This window comes from Hypanus sabinus, chromosome 3 (assembly GCF_030144855.1).
Source record: "Hypanus sabinus isolate sHypSab1 chromosome 3, sHypSab1.hap1, whole genome shotgun sequence".
NCBI classification, from domain to species: Eukaryota; Metazoa; Chordata; class Chondrichthyes; order Myliobatiformes; family Dasyatidae; genus Hypanus; species Hypanus sabinus.
In genome coordinates, this window is record NC_082708.1 from 79585941 (window position 1) to 79607518 (window position 21578).

General features: G+C 40.9%; 1 long non-coding RNA gene across 1 annotated transcript; it reads left to right on the forward strand.

Moving 5' to 3' along the window:
• The first annotated feature begins 1896 nt into the window (after window positions 1-1896).
• LOC132390783 (uncharacterized) lies at window positions 1897-20044 on the forward strand. Its single transcript, XR_009511009.1, has 3 exons — window positions 1897-1984; window positions 13055-13223; window positions 19939-20044. It is a non-coding gene; the product is annotated as an uncharacterized LOC132390783 (long non-coding RNA).
• The last annotated feature ends 1534 nt before the right edge of the window (window positions 20045-21578 follow it).

Sequence of the window (21578 nt, forward strand, 5' to 3'; positions counted from 1 at the left end):
CTAAAGAAATATAGACATCGACTGAGCATCATTGGAAGTGTTGATCTGGTTGCTGTGTGACAAACTTCTGACAGCTGAATGAAGTTCATAACATAACCACCGAGAACCTCATTGCTTGTCATATTTGGGAGCAAAGTCGTGTTCATGCATCACACATCAAGAAAAGTTGTAATTTTAATGCAGAGTCCAATTCTTAATTAAATTGTATATTAACTTTCTGACGTAAGTGTCATGTTTTAACCCAAGTCCAGCAGCTTCTAAGTTGCGAGATCAATTAACACACGTTGCTTGTTAATTGATCTATTTGAAGAGTACACACATTATCACCATGCCAGTGAGTGTCAAGCAAGATTTGTCTTCAAATCAAATTGAGAATAAATTGTTCTGATAACTTTAGTTGTTTTTTTTTAGTCAATTTGGCACCCTTCCCTGCTTAGAACATATGCAGGTGTAAGACTAGTGTGGTGTGTGCTTTTACTGTGCTAGTTTTCATCAGGAAAGGAAAATAGATAAACAGATCAAAGCCAATTAAACAGACAAGCAAAAAAAAAACATGACGGGATGCTGGAACAAATAAATACTCCACTCAATGGAGTGGCAGGAGTTCTGTAAAAAGCCGAAGTCGCCAGAAAGTCAGTCCATTTATTTATTTTTTACATGAAGTTGGTGATTAAAATGTTGTCGGTGTACAAACCTATTGCAAACAAATCTATTCACAACACATTGACAGAGTTGTGTCATCAGATGCTGCAAATTACCTTTCTTCTACCTTCTGACGTAAACTTCACAACTTTGTTTTCCTTAGTCTGGCAACTTAAGCCATCTACTCAAGGTGAATTTTCTCATTAACTGGTACGTGCACAGCAAGGAATGTCGCCTGAGAACTCATCCGGCACATGCCCAGGTGTCTCTCCTCAGAGTATTGGTAGGTGCAGGGTATAACAACCAGCCCCCCAAGCATGCCACTACTGGTCAGCTCACCCTTCTGTCTTATGCACTGATGGACTGGGCCATATTTACAGAGGCAGCAGCCATTTCTGGTCCATAATTACCCGGCCTGAATCCACTTATGCTGTACACAAAGTTGATTAAATCAGTTGTGCTGGATCCACAGCACAGAGCCTCCGATATCTCGGAGAATGGAGTGAGCCACACTCTATCAGCTCTCAATCACCAGTCACAATGACCATGTAATGCCACCACATGTATTTTGCAGAGCAAGTTTCAGATTCATTTATTCATCACAATACATCAAAACATACAGTGAAATGCATTGTTTGTGTTAACAACCAGCACAACCTAAGGATGTGCTTGGGACTGCCAGCAAGTGCCACCACATGAAGCATGCCTGATGCGAGCCCACAATGCTCAGCAGAACAACACAGGACACAACAGAGCAGAGCAAAACAAGCAACAAAGCAGCAACAGAAAAGCAAATCCCTTTCCTCCCACCCACCCACCCACATACTCGCCAAGACAGGCGAGCCACCAGCCGCAGGACCGGCCTCAGCTGACTCATGGATGACAGGCCTCTGACCTCAGACATAGACTCAGGGCTTTGGCCATCAGCCTTTGACTTCCAATTGACATTCAGGCTTCGATCATTGGTATCAACCCAGGAGCTAGTACATGATGGGATCTAAACTCCAGGCCTCAAACTCCTGTCTCACCAACCTGTGTACGTGGGCGTAACTGATGAAGAATAAATGCCCTTCCTTTGTTTCCATTTGAAATTTAAATGATAATGCGCACACACACACCATGTCTTCGATTTTTTTCTGTTTTTTTCTAGCTGGGCTGTTATGAGGAGCATTTGGCAACTTCAGGCCTGTACTCTCTGGAATTTGAAGAATGTGGGTGGATTGCATTGAAACCAACTGGGTGTTGAAAGGACCAGATAGGGTGGATGTGGAGGGGATGTTTCCTCTCGTGGGGTATCCAGAACTCGATGGTGCAGCCTCAAAGCTGAGGGGCGACTTTTCAGGTAAGAAGTAATTTTTTGGCCAGAGAGTAGTGAATCTGTGGAATGACAGAACAGCAGTATGGGTTTGTTGTTTCTGGGAGACACAGCCTTCTGTATGCAAACATCATGAAATAATGGAAAAGATTTCTGCTGCTCAGTTGCATGGTGTTTCTCCTGTCTGCTCCTAATTCAGGTCTATTGTTTCCTCTGGATGCTACTTGTTATCAGAGTACACTGTTATGAAAAAAAGATTTTTTTTCTGCTTCAGTACTTGCAGTAGGATACTGTAACAATTTTCTATTAATAATTAATTCCTATTCTTTCTGCTGTACCTTTGGCAGTGTGACTTACCTTTGGTAAATTTGGGTGAACAACCAGAAGACAGTATTTCAGTTATGTGTTCCTGTATCCCAGTGGAAGAGCAATCCCACCTCCCCAGAACCATACCCTGCCTCAAGCCACTTGACACACAAAGACAGAGACAGTTCACAGACGATCCGGTGTGCTCCTTCTGTTTCTGCCACACTGCTCTTCACACCCGTGTTTATATTCACTGGCGTCAATATGCTGTCTACGTACCTGCTTCCACAAAGGCTAGTTGGATGGATGCCTGGACCATTGCTTGGAATGTAGCCACGTCTCAATTCACAGCACAGCATCACCTATCATGAAATGGTATGCACAGTGCATACATATTATAGCATATCCTGTCCGTACAATAATCCTGCTTTAGCATCTGCAAGAATATCCTTTCTCCTTACTAATTTTACAGCTGCAATCTGCTTTCCATCCTTGCTGCGAAAAACATGATTTCTCTGCATTTGCTGATCATGATGGTTAATGTCCCCTTAATCATCTCCATTCTGAGAAGACCAATCCCAGGTTCTCTTGCCTGCCAGCATCTCTCAAATATTATGGCTCTAATTTTGTTCTGATTGGAGAACGACATGATGCTTTTTATGGAGAAACATTTTATGGCTGCCTAAGGCTGACACAGACCCGTCTGGGATCCGACTGGTAAGCATCCCCCTTCCGTGTCCAGTTGTTCTTTACAACTGATAGATAAGCTGAGCCAGGAAATTCCTTCGATCTATTTCTATTCTGACATCACAAATTTCCAGAAATTAGGGTCAGACTCAAGGAATTAGTCAATCAATCTATCTATCTATGTACGTATCTATTTATTTATCCATTATTTATTTATCTTACTTTCTATCTGATTTATTTATTTATTTGCAGTGCAGAATGGGCCTTTCTGGTTCTTCACCTAGCAATCCCCAGATCTAATCTGAGCATAATCATGGGACAATTTACAATTGACGAGGAGAACATACAAATTCCTTACAGGCAGTGACAGGATTTGAACCTGTGTCACCTGTACTGTGAAGCGTTGTGCTAATCACTATGCTACTGTACTGTAATTTTTAATAATTGGACAAGGAACTATTGACTCTGATTATTAGCTTGAATCCTCCACGACTCGGATCAATGCACGTGGGCACCGCTACACGAAACAACATTAGCTCACGTGCTTCAAGGACTCTGTTAGACGATGCCAGCTCAGGGCCACCCATGTTGGAATGGCTGTGGACGAGATGCCCAATGAAGATTGATCCAACCTCAGCTCCTGAATGGACAGACTCACGATTCCCCCTCCCCGGCCACACTTCATCATGAGTCAAGCCAACCAATTGGAAGTGTGAAGAGAAAAGCACCTGCCATACGAAACATTAGCTTGAATTACATTATTTGTCTTGCAGAAGTCACTTATGCTTCTGCTTTAAAGGTGTGCAACCAGTTCCTTGGTCAGAACCCATCAGGATCATTTCTAACAATCTGCCAGGAGGTGTGTACAGTACTTCAGGGAGTACAGTGCTGACTTATCAGACTGGGGAAAAATCATTATGGCAAACTGAACTTGTCTTGTACTTAGATTGCATAGGGTGGTTAAGGATAACCACGTGAATCCCGCCAGCCAACCCACAGCAAAATGTCCATATTATCACAAAGTTAATCATGGATGGAAATTAGGGAGTCATTCACATAATGGGAAATAGAAATCAGGAGCTGAATCAACTGAGTATTTTCAGAGTGAAGATGATAGATTTGTGTAAAGTTATACTATTGAAGAGTGTGGATTAACAATGAAAAACAGGTTGGAGGAGTGAATCGGTCTCTCGTATTCCTATCTTCCTGCTCCTTCAAAAGATTCATTTTTACTCTTTGAGATTCAAGTCACTGATGCAACAATTTTCATATTTTATGTCCCCTCACTGTGACTCTTCTTAGGTCAGGGTTAAACTGATGAAAATGAACAAAAAATCTGCAGGTGCTGGAAATGTAAAACAAAAATAGAAGTAATTTCCTTACCTGTAACGTAAGGCTCCCTGACCTAAAACCTCCTGGATTATTTATTTTGCTTTTCTTAAGCAAAGGAGCAGGTTTGGCATTTTTCCAGTCTTTGGCACCTTGCCCATCTCTAAAGAGCACACAAAGATCAACATCAAGGACTTAGCAATTGCCACACTTGCCTCCCTCAATATCCTGGGATAGATCCTATCATCCTCTGGATATTTATCACCTTAATGTTTTTTCATGGTAACCATCACCTCCCTGTAATACTGACAAGCTTTAGAGTATGGGCGTACCACTCCCTGATCTCATCACCATCCATGTCCTTCTCCTTGGTGAATACCGCTAAGAAGTAGTCTTTGTCCAGTTCCTCTGGCTCCACATGTAAATTATCTCATTTTTCATTGTGCAGCCCTACACCTTTCCGAGCTACCTCCTTGCTCCAAATATACTGTACCTATAAAAACTTTGGAATTCTCCTTCATCCTATTTGTCAAGGATGTCTCACGGCCTCTTCTAGTCCTCTTCTCTCTTTTAGACCTAGCGATCCTGAGAGCCATTGATGAGTGGTAAGTGAGCACCAGACTTAAAAGTGAGAGGGGCCAGTTAGAGCATCCAGCAGGCTTGAGATAAATGGATAATTAGGCACTGGGAAAAGGCCAATAGAAGGAAATTAGGTTTAAGTGGAATGACCATTGTGGGAGGGGCCAGTGTTAGAGCGGAGATCTTGAGAAGAGGTGGAGATTCTGGAAAGCTTCTTTCTTTCTCATTAGAACAGTGGGAATGCCAGGCAGGACAGTGGAATTCTCCTCTTGTAGAATGTGGAATGACAGGGAGACCTCCAATGACTACTCCTACAACAAGTACTTTCAGCTGTAGGTTCTTACAGAGAAACACACACAAAAATCCTGGAGGAACTCAACAGGCCAGGCAGCATCTATGGAAAAAAGTACAGTCAATGTTTCAGGCTGAAACCCTTCAGCAGGTTCTTACAGACAACTTTAGGGAACTGGAGTGGTGATGGACGAACTCCAAATCATTCAGGAGGCTGACTGATAGGTGATTCAAGGAGGTAGTTACACCAAAGGTGCAGAATATAGGTAACAAGGTGAATCAGGAGAGGGAAAGGGGATAGACAGACAATTTAAGCTACCGATTTGATTATTCCCCTAGTTCTGGATACAGCTGGGGGGTGACCTAGCAGAGGAAAGCCACAGCAGTGAAGATTCTGGCACTGTGGCTCAGAAGGGAAAGGGGAAAAGGTAAGGAGGTGAGCTGTAGTGGCAGAGGATTCAGCAGTTAGGGGAACAGACAAGGGATTCTGTGAACAAGAATGAGATTCCTGGATTGTATGTTGCCTCCTGGGACAAAAGTCAGGGATATCTCAGATTGATTTCATAGTGTTCTTAAGGGGGAGGGGGAGCAGTTAGAGGTCATGATCCATGTTGGTACCAATGACAATGGCAGGAAGGGTGATGAGCTCCTGCAAAATGATTTCAGGGAGTTATGTGGTAAGTTAAAGGACAGGATCTCCATGGGGGTTGTGATTGCAGGATTGCTACTGTGCCACATACTAGTGGGGCCAGAAATAGGAGGATTATACAGTTTATCACATGGCTAAGGATTTGATACAGGAGGGAAGGCTTCAGATTTTCTGATCATTGGGGTCTCCTCAAGGGGCTGTGGGGCTTCTACAAATGGTTGGTTTGCATCTGAACTGGAGGGAGACCAAAATCCTTGTGGGAAGGGGTGCTGCTCGGGGGAGGGGGGTTAAATTAGAGTAGCAGGGGGCTGGGAACCAAAGTTCTGGGGCAGACAGTGGAGTGGTTGTGGGAAAAGACGATATTAAGCATATAGATGTCCTAGTTAGAGAGAGTGTGATATTCAAGATCTCTTATAAGGGAACAAGACAGGGTAGGAGACAAAAGTGTGTGTAGGGGAAGACTCGTAATCTCGTAATCATAATTCCAGTAATTTCAAGATAGTTATAGAGAAAGGATACGACTGGTCCTTAGGTTGAGACTCTAAATTGGTGAAAGACCAATTCTGATGGTATCGGAAAAATCAGGCAAGTGTGAATTGGTATAGATTGGTTTTTGATAAGAGAAAAGCCTTCAAAAGTGAAGAAGAAAGAGATACATAGCAGGTATAGGCATAAGGTACTAGTGGAATATAAAAATTGCAGGAGAGCACTTAAGGAAGAAATCAGAAGGCTAAAAGAAGTCAGGAGGTCACTCTGGCAGACAAGGTGAAGGAGAATTCCAAAGACTTCTACAGATATATGAAGAGCAGAAGGAGAACAAGGGCCAAAATCGGTCCACTTGAAGCTCAGTGAAGTCATTTATACACTGAACTGTAAGGGATGTGGGAGATCTAAATGTTTTTTCTGCATCTGTATTTATTTGGGAGATGGACACAGAGTCGATAGAACTGAGGCAAAACTGTAGTAATGTCATGGACCATATACGGAAGAGGAGCTGCTTTGTGTCTGGAAGCAAACTGGGGTGGACAAATCCTAACAAAGTGTCTCCTCAGTGGGAGTCTCATGCAGGAATTGCAGGGACCTTCCAGAAGCACCTAAAACATCCTCAGCGCGGCTGAGATGACTGAAAAATGCTGGATAGAACTGACTGCAGATATGTGTGAGGTGTTGCACTTTGGAGGGCCAAAGTGAACAGCAGGTCATTAAGGAATACAGACATTGATGAGGCCTAATTTGAAGTATTGTAGGCAGCTTTGGCCACCTTGCCACAGGAAAGATATCAATATGATTGAATACAGAAAAGATTTTAAAAGATGTTGTCGGTATTTGAACACTTGATTAATTATCCCCTTGTACGTAGGAGAATGAGGGGAGATTTGATAGGAGGCGTACAATATTATGATGTGTATAGATAGGGTAAATGCAGACTTTTTCCACCGAGGTTTGGTGAAACTAAAACTAGAGGTCTTAAGTTAAGGGAGAAAGGTGATATATTTAAGGGGAACCTCTTCATGGTGTGGGTGGTGTAAGTGTGGAACAAGCTGCCAGTGGAAGCTTTGACTGTTTTTCAACATTTAAGAGAAATTTGGGTTGGTGCATGGTTGGGATGGGTAGGGAATAACAGTTCAGCATAGACTAGATGGGCTGAAGGGCCTGTTTCTGTGCTGTAGTGTGCTATGACTCTCTGACTCTAACTTCTTCATTTTCTTTCCTGCTTCCTTTCATTTGTGAAGGGCTTTGTCTGATTTCTCCTTCCTCAACCATATATACACACTTCCCTTCCTTTTTTAACTAAACTCGATGTGCCCTACCCCTTGCCTTCCTTATCATACCTCCTCACATCTCCATTGTTAGAGATGTTACTGATTGGCACTTTTACACTCCAAGTTTTATTAACCGGTTAAGAGCCCATCCTGAATGTTGCCGAGGTCTTCCTATTTGCACGATAGGGCTGCTTCATTTGCTGAGAATATGTGAAAGGTTGTGGCCCAAGTGTGGAGAGAGAGAGAGAGAGACTGAGACAGGTCAACAGCTTAATGAAAACTTGCAGAACTTAAAGGAAAAGAAAAATAATAAATGTCAGGTCAAGAGGGCTGATAACTAAAGCTATCACACTGAAAGTTAAATGGCAACACTGTGGCTGGAAACGATAATTAAATAGTACATGATTACCACCCCTTGACAGCATCAGTCGAAACAATAGACCACTTTCCCGGACAAGGACGAGGACAAGCAGAGAGTAAGCACTGCTGTACTTTTGGTCAAGTCTCGACAGGATTAAAATGAAAAGAAGGGAGTCAAATACCATTAAGAGGAAAGAGTAATTTACAGGAACATGTGCACTCTTGAGTGCAAATGTTGAACTCGGTGTACAGACCCCTGTGCGGGCATATAGACACTGTAGTGGAATCTGTGGTTGTGACAAGGGCTCCCTTCCAGAGGCGCCGGTTTCTATGCTGTACTCTTCAATGACTTTGGGATTCAAAGACCTCTTGGTGGAGCCAATCAACCTGCTGGACATGTTGTCTCTGAGTGTGCAGCAGAGTAGACCCGGCTCGTCTCCACATGAGCCTGAAGCATTGGCTGTCGGCTGTAAGCTCATGAGTTGCGACTGTGAGCGCAGAAATGGCTGCCACCTGATTCCGATTATCTGTGGCGAGCTGTTGAACTGCTGCTGCAAGGGGTGTTATCTGTTCCTCCATCTGAGACTGGGCTCGTCAAACTAAGATTATCTGTTGCATTGCTTCAGTAACCTCTCCCAACACAGATTTGACTGCCTGTAACTTCTCCCCTACCTGGCCAGTGAAGCTCAGGGCCAAAGTCAGCTGCTCTCTCTTTGCTGGGTCCACTTCTGTGTTCAAGGCTCTCTGTCAAAACTTTTAGATATGGCCCAAGTGCAGAGAGTGAAATGGGGCAGCAGTTCGCTGTTGCAGAATGTAAAGGAAAAGAAAACAATAAATGCCAGGCCATCAGAGTTATTAACTAAAACTCTCAAACTGCAAGTTAAATGCCAACACCACAATAACTAAATGCCAGATAAATAAATACCGCTCCTTTACAGCATCAGTCAAAACGATAGACCACTTTCTCAGACAGCGACGAGGGTAAACAGGGAACAGAAACATTGCTCTGCTTTGGGCCAAGTCATGAGTGCAATTGTTGAACCTGTTGCACAGCCTGCCTGTACGGGGGTGTAGACACCGCAGCAGAGTCTGTGGTTGTGACACTGTACAATCTTCTACAGCTATCTCCACTCCCCCATCCACTCCAAGTCCCCAAAGCTTCAATTCCCCAATCTTTACCTACTTCCATTTAAAAACATTCTGAATGGAATTCAGTGGAATTCAATGAATTCATGAATTTAGTTAAAACCTGCTCAACATATCTAGTTTAGATTTTGGGGTGAGAAGGTGAAGTTTCAAAGGAGATGTGCAGGGTGAAGATTTTGCATAGACAGTGATGGTGGTGATATGATAGAGGCATTCATGGTGGTCGTTGATTGGGACATTGTGCAGAGGACAGAGGGGGATGGATCTGGTTAATTTAATGTGGTGTTATTAGGTTAATTAGTTAAATACAACATCATCGGCTGAAGAACCTACTGTACATTTCAAGTTTCTGGTTCTTACCAGGAACAAGCCTAAGGAGCTAAGTTCCACAGGTGGAATGGAGTCACGGAGTGACATCAAAATAGCATTTCACCCAGTATGGCATCAAGTCATCCTAGTAAAAAAATCACTGATAAAACAGCTGAAGATAGTGAGTCCTAGGACCTCCAATAGTGATGCTCTGGGACAGGTTTGGGTGTGGTATGATTTTAATTATCGGTATGTTTTCCCACAAAACCCATTACCCTCAGTTGTACTGGGATAATTTGATTGGGATTGGTACATTGATATGGGGAATGATGGTGGCCTTTTGTGAGGCAAACCTGCTTTGACTTGTGCTGTTGCAATATGATTGGTATGTTGAAAGAGAGGTCATTAATGTCTGAAAACAGATAAATATGCTTTGTCCTGGAAGAATGGATATTAAAGGTAAAACATTAGATGTCTTACAACATAGAACAGTATAGCACAAGGCTCTTCAGCCCATGAACTAATTAAGCTAATTGCACATAATTGAACTAATCCTTTTGCCTGGTCTTTGTCCATCTCCCTTCATTTTCAGCCTGCTCTTGTGCCCATCAATGGCCCTCTTAAGTGCTTCTCTAACAAGCTCGTCCAAATGTGCAGGAACCTCCTATGACCATTCAAGCTGGGGTCCCGCGCGGTTCCTCAATCTTGACTTCATCTATCTGGGAATTGCTCATGATGACCCAGTCCCTCTTTTTGAGTAAAGCTGCCTTCTATTTAAATGAACAACCTTTTGGAAGGGATAGAGCAAGCTGAACGTATGCGTCCTCATGGATTGCTACTCAATATAGGAAGGACAATACGAGATTCAGTGTAAATCACTAAGAGCTTACAATAGACAATGTTCTGTATTATACACAGATCATGATCTTGTGACCCCCCGTTGCTAGATATATTTGAATAGATACCAAACAACATAAGATTTGGATAATGGGAATGATTGCTGGCATTACAAAAAAGTGCAGACTGATATGCTGATGATTTATTGATTGATTAATAGCAACATAAATGTTTGTCTAATTATTCTTGTGAGCATGAATTTGTTATGATGGATAGAATCTGTGACCTTGTATCTGTTACCTTGATGTAGAGCAGTTTTCACCTTGCTACAGGAGATTCTTTTAAATGAAACACTTGCAATCATTTTTTCTTGACCTTCTGTTCATCTCATTCCTTATCTGAAAGCAGTGATGGCAGCCATGAGAGCACAAAATTCCAGTTTGCTTTGCTAAAGGGTTATTCTCATTAACACCATATCTAAGCTTGACTCCTGGGCGACATGTTTGCAGACTGCTTCAGTGGTTTCAGCTCATAAAATGGCCTGCTTTAATTGGATCTATATCTCCACCTCAGGAACTTAATTGGTGTTATTGCGACAGCTTTGCATATTCTTTTTTGTCACCCACGTCAACAACTAGTAACCTTCATCCAGTGCAGTCTTAGGATGTTATTGCACCATAAGAAATGTTGTTGACAACTTACATTTTAAACATTACTGGGTAGGAACTGAAGCAGTTTTAAGAACATTGGATAATACAGCACAGGAATAGATCTTATGTCTATGATGTTGTCAGCAAACACAATACCAAAGTAAACAAAATTTGTTTCTCCTGCAAATAATCTATACCCTTCAATTCCCTACATAGTCAGTGTCTATATGAAAGACTCTTAAATAACACTATTTTGTCTGCTTCCACCACTATTCCTGGCAGCCTGTTCTGGGTGCCAATCATTCTGTTTAAAAAAACTTAACCAGAACATCTCCTTTAAATTTTCCCCCTCTCATGTCCTTCAGTATTAGACATTTTTACCAAAGGAAAAAGATTCTGACCGTCTAATCAATCTGTGACTCTCATAATTTGACAAACTTTTGTCAGGCCTTTCCCCAAACTTCAACTCACAAATGAAAACAACTCTGTTTGTCTAACCTCGTCCTATAGCTCATATCCTCTGGTAAACCTTTTTTGCAGCCTTTCCAAAGGCTCCACTTTCTTTCTGTAATGGGGTTAACCAGGATTGCACATAATACATAAGTGCTGCCCAAACAAAGCTTTATACAGTGTTACTTATATTTCATTCAGGTGCTGATTGTTTAGCCCTCTCCTTTACTTACTTTATGATTCTGTGGCTAAGTACAGCTCTAGTTCTGTGCTGACACCACTGTTGCTGGCCATATCAAAGGTGATGACACCCTGGCATACGGGGGAGGGAGACAGAAAATCTGGTTGAGTGGTACCACAGACACAACCACTCAGTCAACATGAACAAAAGTAAAGAGCTGACTACAGGAGGAAGAAGCATGAATCAGACCTCATTTGGGTATCAGAAGAAGAGGCATTAAGCATTTTAAACGACATACACAAAATGCTGGTGGAACGCAGCAAGCCAGTTTGTGTTTTTAAATTCACTAAGCATTTTAAAATTCCTTTGCATTAACATATGAAAGGATCTGTCTTTGGATGTTGCTATTGTTGAGTGCTGTCAAGTTGTCATCAACTCACAGCAACCCTATAGATAGTGTAGTTGCCCATAGGGCTTTTGTGGCGAGATATGGAAGTAGATTGCCAGGCCTTTCTTCCAAACTGATACGGCTGCTGCCCAGGCTGGGACCTGGCCAGATTCGAACTCAAGACCATCCACCTCGAAGTCCAGTGCTGATGCCATCACACCACTGGCTGGGCCCATCTGTCTTCGGAACAGCATGCAAATGCCAACACAAAGAAAGCACAACGGCGTCTCTACTTTCTTAGCAGTTTCCATAGATTTGTCATTTCATCCAAAATTGATAATCTTCTATACATGCACAGTGGAAAGTATCCTACAGTAATCGGTTGTATCATGGCATGGTATGGAAACGTCAATACCCAGAAATGGGAAAAAAAAACATAGAACGTGTTGGGGACAGCTCAGGCCATCCATTTTCCTTCTACATTCTAAAAGTTATGTAGGTTGGTAGGTTAGCTGGTCATGAAGAGCTTGCTACTGTGCTTACATAACTCTAGAACTCTAAATGTAAGCAAGTTACAGTATATTTAGGGTCAATACTCACCCAACATAACTAAAACAGATTATTAATAAGTTTGCTATTTGACGGAGCTTGTTAGACACGAAGTGGCTGTTGTACAATTTGTAGTTTCTACAATTTTGGGTGTCTGGTCATTTTAAGTTTTTGTAATAAAAGTAAGTTCTATTTTTCCATGTAATTCTTGACAGCAAAGTAAGGATTAAACCTAATAACTTCAGAAAATTGAACTGGGAGTTGCAAAGGACACATTTTTTAAGCATAACTTTTACGCCTTAAAAGAGAAGTGCCCTCTTCTGAAGTTGCCAAATCTTCCCAGTTGCCTAAAATGTACGTTTCTGATGTTGTGTTGGTTTCCCTAACATGGTCCTGTGCACGTTCTTCTGAGCTGAGCCTGTTTCCGAGCTGATTGGAAAGGGCACACAGGCCGTTCAGACCATATGCCTGTCTGTGCTCCTGACTCTTCTTGACAAACATTGAGGCCCTGTCTCCTGGTTTGCTGGGGTTTCAAGCTCAAACCTAAATCACAATTGTGCAGAGTCATTTTTTGACAGATCAGATGGCATCTGTTTTAATATGAGCACCTTTCATTTCCTCAGGGCTGAACTAGAGTTTTTGCAGAGGATTTGGAGTTTCAGAGGCAAGAGTGACACCACTGAACAATTGCTCGTCTATACAGTACTTATCTCAGCACTGAACAACTTCCAGTCTACACAGTATTTACTTCCTTGGGATTTTTCCCTCAGCAGCGTGAAGTTAATTTATCAGGTTAGTAATCCAGAGACCTAGACTAAAAGTTCAGATGTTAAATTCAAATCCCATGGTAGCTGTAGTAAAAATCCAGAGGGTGTACTACTGACCTTCGGAGGTAGAAATCTGCTCTTCTATGGCTCTTCCTGCATGTGACTCCGGGTGCCAGTCCATGTTGTTGATTCTCTAATAGTCTGTGAAGTGACCCAGCAAAGCAATTATTTAGCCATGTTGGTTCGAGGTGACACTTGATTCCAGACCTCAGAAAAGCCTTGTTCCAAACATGGATTGAAAAGTTGAATTCCAGAAGTAAGGTGTGGGCATACCTTGTACAAAGATTGATGTTTGCAATTACTAGATATCAATCATCCTCACCTTGGATGTTCATTACCAGTGTCCCTCAGGTCAAAGCCCCAGGCTCCGTCATCTTCAACCATTTTATCAATGGTCTCCTTTTCATCGTGTGACCAGAAGTCTGGGTGTTTGCTGATTCTTGCACTATATCCTATGTAATCTGCACATGAAATAACCCACCCCTACATGAATGTAGAGCTAGACAACATTCAGATATGGAATTATTAATGGCAAAATAAATTCTCAAACTGTACAAGCGGAAGGTAAACACTAATTCCAAAAAGAAGGAGTCAAAACACTTACACTTGACATTCAATAGTGTTGCTGTCTGTAGTCACAAAAAGCTCAGCTGGGCAGCCACGAGATTTCTAATGGCTACAATTAAAGTCTGGAAGTCTTGCAGTGTTTCACCTTCTCACATCTGAAGCTCGCTGACAAAGTACAAACCAGGAGAGAGATGGAATACCCTTGAATGCCTGGTGCTGAACCTGTTTGGATGAGTGAAGCACTAATAACTCCCAAGAAGTGTAATGTCAATCAAGTCAACATAGTTGTCTTGACTGGAATCCCATCAACCACCTTAAGCATTCATTCCCTGCCCATAATGACTATGGTAAGCACTACAATTACTCACTGTGGACACTTCAACAGTACCTCAGAATAATTTTTTACCTTTACTACGAAAGACAAGGGTAATAGATATATGGGGATTCCATCACTTGCAAGTCAACACCGCACCCTCACATAACTGGAGGCTCTTCCTCTTCACTGGCTCTACATCCTGGGACTCCCACCAGAACCTTCACTAGATTACCTATAACAGCTCAAGATGGTAGCTCATCAGCACATTCTCAAAGGGAAATCTGTAATAAATGTTGGCTTTACTAGTTAGGCCCAAATCTACCCCCCAAAAATGAATGAAAAATATAAACCCAACCATACAGAGACTGCTTCTTCTTCCTTCCCAAGTCCACAAACAAGGCCACTGATCCAATATTATGCCACCATGAAACTGCCTCTCTCCCACTTCAGCATTCTGAATGAACTGTTCCATCACCAATGCTCCAGTTATCTCTCAGTCCCTTCCCTTTCTGAAGAAAGAGATGTGACATCCATCATTTGACTCCTTCCCTACCCAGCATCCAGGAATCCTTTTTTTTCTTTTTTAAGCCACACTTTACTTGGCCTTCTCTGTGTTTATTAAACAGCATTGTGTGGTCTGTTGTGTACTGAGAGATAATGCAGATTGGTAACTGTGGTGTGGTGCATTTTAGTTCAATTTATAAATATTAACCTGTCACATTAGCTATCACTCCGACCCTCTAGCTTTGGTCTCTTAATCTATTTCACTGATGATCAGATTAAAATGAAGTACAGCACGTCATCTTTTGAATCAACACATGACAGCTTCCCCAATTTAGCACTGAGCTCAGCAATTTTATTTAATAATTATCCTGCTCCCTTTTATGTCTTGCAGGTCCATTCCCTTTCTTGTCCTACTGCATGTCCTTTCTCTTTGAACTGTTGTTTCTCTTATCACTTAATTTCTTATCTACTTCTGAAAACTTGAATTACTTCTATCCTTTATTTAATATCTGATGGCAGGTTGTTAAACTGAAATGTTATTGTCTCTCCCTGCATTTTCTTTCTTCATTCTACATTTCCTGCATTCACTGCATTCTGCTTTTGAGCCATTACTTTGATAGGACATTTTGAAACTAATTTCATGCAACCTTTTCTAAAATATTTCTTTGCTGTAGATGGCAGAAAATCCAATGTTGCATACAACCTTCCAACTATTGCCAATTAGACAGACAAGGTTATGGTAATGAAAATTATGTATGAAATTATGTTCAGGCAATGAGGAATAATCTTCCAACGAAAAATTGCTCTGTGTTGCTTGATGACTGACATTCAGTGAACCAGAGGACACAGCCTTAAAATAGGGGGTTGACATTTAGAATGGAGATGAGAAGGGATTTCTTCAGCCAGAGGCTGGTGAATCTGTGGAATTTGTTGCCACAGGTGGCTGTAGAGGACAGGTCCCTTGGTACATTTAAGGCAGAGGTTGATCGGGTTTTGATTGGTCAGGATGTGAAATGTTATGATGAGAAAGTAGTAGAGAGAAATGGATCAGCCATAATGAAATGGTGGAGCAGACTTGATGGGCCAAATGGCCTAATTCTGCTCCTGTGTCTTATAGTCATATAGAACTGGAAGAGCTATTCTGCTAGATTTTGCCAAGAACTATGTTCAGGAATTACAGAACTGTACCTAGAATTTATCTTTTATGTTATTGGAAACCATTTGCTTTATTTTTGGCAACAAGCACAACTGAAAAATAAATGCAAGTGTTGATCTGAAACAGCAAGTTGAAGTTGTAACTTATTTTACTGGAATTGAGTAACAATACTGCTTATGTCATCTGTTAGTGAATGATGATTTGTGCACGTATGCTGTCTATGAATACACTTATAAAGATCTATATTAGTCAAACAGGAAGAAAGCTATCAACCAGCTACACAAGCGTAGATACCGAGCAGAAGGCATGGCCTAGTTTTGTCAGTATCAGCTCATGAAGACGAAGAAGGACACCATTTCAACTGGATGACAGCCAGAATCTTAACTCAAGCAAGAATGAGAATTTCTTGAAGTGCGGTTCTCTACAGAAGGATCCATTAAGAAACATAAACATAGATCTGGTATATGAACCCTTATGGAGAAAAGAGAAACAATGTCAAATAGCAATGAATCACCTGTAATCTCAGGATCTGAACAGTGAGGCAATCACTTTCAATGGACCTCCCTCAAAGCTAGTCTACTGCTAAATAAATAAATTGAGGGGCTTCATCAAGTGTCTCTGCTCCACCTGCCAAAAACATAACTTCCCGATGGCCAAACATTTTAACTTAAATTCTCATTCCCATTCCGACATATTGGTGCATGGCCTCCTCTTGTGCCATGATGATGACACCCTCAGGATGAAGGAACAACACTTTGTATTTTGTCTGGGTAGCGTCCAACCTGATGGCATGAATATCGATTTCTCCTTCTGGTTAAAAAAAAATTCTCTCCCCCCTTTATCTATTCCCCATTCTGGCCTCTTATCTCTTCCTACCTGACTATCACCTTCCCTGGGTCCCCTCCTCCCTCCATTTCTCCTATTGTCCAATCTTCTCTCCTATCAGATTCTTTTTTTTCTCCAGCCCTTTATCATTATAACCCACCTGGCTTCATCTATCACCTTTTAACTAGCTTTCTTCCTCTCCCCCCACTTTTTTATTTTGGCATCTTCCCCCTTCCTTCTCAGTCTTGAGGAAGGGTCTTGGCCTGAAACGTTGACTGTTTATTTATTTCCATAGACACTGCTTGACCTGCTGAGATCCTCCAGCATTTTGTGTGTGTTACTCCAGATCACATGCTTTGTGGGATGAAAATCAGAAAATATTTTAAATAGTCATCAGATCACATAACATCTGTGCAGAAAGGAGCAAAGTTAACATTTCAGGTCAATAATCTTACAGCAGAATTGAGAAAAATTAGAAATAAAATATATTTTCAGTTGCAGAGAAGTGTGTGGGTTGGAGAGGACAAAGGGAATATATGTGATAGGATAAATACCAGGGTAGACTGAATGCTATAACTGTCAGGAGAAGAGGGTAACAATGAATTAATTGTAGTTGATTTATCTGGTAGCTTATAACTAAACAGAGATGGATGAGGATAAGGATGACAGACAAAGAAGCTACTGGCGCTGTGAATGCAGCACATAGCATCTGCACCTGCTGGAAATCCAAAATAAAACACTTTGGAGTTAAAAAGCATCTGTGAAAAAAGAAACATTGAGTTAAAGTTACAGGTTGCTAACATTTCAGTGTAACTGGCCAATTCTGACATAAATTCAACAGGCTAATTATATGAAAATGTTGAGCTCTCAGTTGAGTTCTAGTGGTTGTAATGTCCTGGAAGATGATGAGCTGTTGTTCCAAGAGCTGATGTTGGGCTCCTAAAAAATTATGTAGCAGGCCTAGAACAAGCAATCAGAATGGAATGGAGTTGATAGAGAATCGAAGTGATAGGGAACTGAATCCACCAGATCACCCTTGTAGACTGAATAGAGGGGATCTCCATTGGATTTTTCCAGCGCAGAGGAGATCCCATCTTAAGCACCAAATGTTATGCTGTACAGAAAAACTGAAAAGAAAATGTAAGCAAACCTCTGCCTTACCTGGAAGCAATGTTTGGGTAGCTGGCTAGTGGAAAAGGGGAGGGAAGAGTGGAAAATGTTTGGGTAGCTGGCCAGTGGAAAAGGAGAGGGAAGAGTGGAAAATGTTTGGGTAGCTGGCTAGTGGAAAAGGAGAGGAAAGAGTGGAAAATGTTTGGGTAGCTGGCTAGTGGAAAAGGGGAGGGAAGAGTGGAAAATGTTTGGGTAGCTGGCTAGTGGAAAAGGAGAGGGAAGAGTGGAAAATGTGTGGGTAGCTGGCTAGTGGAAAAGGAGAGGGAAGAGTGGAAAGTGTTGACTGTCCTCCAGTTGCTTGAGAAAGTGATGTGAAAAGTGTTGAGGGTACTGTTGGTGATTGAAAAGCAAATCAGTTTGCAGGATATGTGTTATTAAAATAATTGCACTTTAGAAGTACTTCATTATTTGTGAAGTATTTTATAGAGTTTAGATGTTTGGAAGGGCTCTACACATATATAGGCCTTTCTCCACGTTAATGACAGATGAGGCATGAATTATCACCTTTGCAACTTAAACATGCTTTATTAATGATTTATTGTTGCATCTATATTCAGAACAATAAAGATAATTTGAGAAGTTAGGGAGGGTAATCTTCAAAGTATTGCATTTTGTACATTACCCGTTTCATTTCTGTGATAGCCTTTGGGATTATAAGGATAATGATTTCTGCCATTTAGTCACAAGGATTCAATCAAAGAAAATCTTGCAGAACGTAAGGAATTTATTTTGGAATTTTAATGGGAATCATTCCACATTGTTTACACTTAATGGGAGCTACTTGACTTTCCACATCCAATAGCTGAGACATAGACGTTTCTTGTCCCATGAAGCTGTCAAAGAAGCAGACTGTGGAAATAAAACAAACAAAAATGAGAGGCATTTTGGTGAACTTTGTAATAAAATAGACCAACATTTTAATGGATATCAAATTATACATTAAAGTCTTAAATGACACAAATTTCAAAGCATTTAAGAAAAATGGTAATGAGCTCATGTGCACAAATCCTTAGAGGCAGCAGATAAAGTTGAGAAGTCTATTAAGGAGCTATGTGGGATCCTTTATTAATAGATATGTGAAAGTTGTGCTCAACTTTTATTGACATGGATCTTCAGAGCTCAGCAGAAAGAAGAAGAGTGGAGTGTAATTGGAAGCCCTTTTCAAATAAATGGCTATATATTTCATGAGTTTGCTGGCCATGGAAAATGTCAGCTGTTAAACTATTACCTGATCTGCAGCAAATAATCTTAGTCTTTACATTAATTTGCTAATATGAGATGGGAACAGGATTTATTTACAAAAATGCTGAGTTTGGTGGGTTTGACAGAAGAGAGTTGGCATGGAGCTGGGAGTGATGAGTTAGGTGGAAGGCCTGCTACAATTTTGTTGAATGGCAATGTGGTCTCGATGGTCCAGTTTGCCCTAATCCTCAAGTGCTTGGGTTCTCTTTGATGAACACTTTCGTAAGATGTCAAGCAGTTCTTGATTAAAAATGTGTCTTCAGTTCTTTAACATTATTTTGTGAAGGCAACATTAACCATCAATAATCCCCACTACCTGGACTATATCATCTTTGCATTGCTACTACACTGGACAATAAAGATTTTGTTTCCTGAATACAATCTATCTAATGAGTTTTGGGTTGCTGATCATGAAAATCAATAAGAAATTTCCATTTTTTTTTAAATCACCTATATTTGTTATTTCAATTCATAGTTCAAGTCAATTAAAATGTTACCCACAATGTAAGCTGAAAAGTTTTCTATCTTGTCCAGGCATGCCTGCGCATTCTTAGACAAGGCGGATGCTGCATGGCAGGACAGGTTTTAGAAAGGCTATACATTTTTGTTAAGGATTTCCATATTTGAGACAAGTGTTTTCCAGAATAACTGATGCCAAGATTAAAGAAGGCATTTTCCTTGGTTCAGTAATCAAACAGGTCATCAATGACAAGCAATTCAAAGTACTTCTAGTGGGACTGGAACAAATTGCATGGTAGGCATTGAAGGATATTGCTGAATATCTTCTTGGCAACTGCATAGCTCCAAACTACATGCAGCTAGTTGACAGCACACTTCAAGAATACAAAACCATGAAGTGCAACATGTCACTAAAGATTCATTTTCTGCATTCCCATTTAGACTTCTTCCTTGCAAATCTTGGCACTGTCAGTGATGAGCATGGTGAAAAGTTTCACTGGGACATTGCGGTCATGGAGAAATGGTGTCAGGGAAACTGGCATCCATCAGTGCTGGCCGATTATTGTTGGACACTTCAGTGAGAAACCTCAGATGCTGAGCACAAATGAAAGTAATCAATAAAAATTTTTTAGCTTAGTTGAACTATTGCAAAGCATCAGCACTGTTATGCAATTAAATGCATTATACTCAATAAAAGTTAATTTCTTGTCTCTCCAAATTCCTATAGGATACCAATCGTCTGGAATTATACTTGTGTTCAGCTTCAAGTGATCTATCATAAACAAACAAAATCTGAGGATGCAACACTTTTTAAAAAATGTGTTGCCAAGTGCGATCAAGTGCAGAAATCTGAAGTCCCCACCATCCGTTTCAAGAACAGCTTCTTCCTTTCAACCTTTTTGTTCTTGATGAACTGGCACAGCCCTAATCACTGCAGTTTAACAGTATAACCATTTTGATAGATTCTTTTGTTATGATTGTTTTCTTTCTTGTAAAAAACTGGGTAATGTTTATGCTTCATCCATATTTCTTTTTTGTGAATGCTGTTTTTGTGATGCTATGTGTCTGTGATGCTGCTACAAACAATTTTGTTTATTGCCTTTGTGTATCTGTGTATGACTACGAACTTGACTTTTGCTTTTCTAAAGAGTAATGTGTAAGCTGCCTCTGTTTACATATAAGAACTTCAGAAATAGAAACAAGATAAGGTTATTCAAGTTTTTGTGCTCATTGTGTCATTCAATAAAATTGTGTTTCATCTTTTATCCCTGTGCCACTTTCCTGCAATTACTCTATATCCCATGATTCCCAAAATAGCCAAAAAAATCAATCCCTAAATTGAATATACTGAAGCTTTACAATAGCCTCAGGTAAGGAATTCCAATTAATTGATGTAGATTTTTAACAATAGGGGCCCCAGCACCTACCCCACTAGTCTCAGCCACTCAACTCAAAAACATGCTCTTTATTCCCAATCGTGGCTTTCCACTAATTCACCACTCCTTGGATTATGCTCTAAAACATATGCGATTTAATTTTGTTTCATAATGCCTAGTAAGCTACCTTATCATATTCCTCCTGGAAGTCCAAACCTTGAATAGTTTCTCCTGATCGTACTTACTGGCTACTACCTTGAAAGCATGATTTATTAAATGCTTTCCTTTCATGAATCTGAATCATGAATATGGGCCCTACCTGACCCTTTTGTTATTTTTGTGTTCTATTTAATTTAGAGATAAAGCACAGTATGGTAGCAGGCTGTTCAGGCCAACAAGCTCATGTACCCCCCCTCCCCAATTACACCAATGTAACCAATTATCTTACTAACCCATATGATTTCAGACTGTGAGAGGAAACCAGAGCACCCAGAGGAAACGCACACGGTCATGGGGAGAACATACAAACTCTTTACAGACAGCGGTGGAATTGAAGCCGAGTGCTGGTGCTGCATTAGCATTACAATAACCACCACGTTATTGTGTCACGCCGATTTCTGACCTCAACTTTTAAACCCTTGTTCTTTTTCTAGCTCGGCTACTTGACCTGCTGAGTCAGGTAGAAACTTATTTTAAATTTCCAAC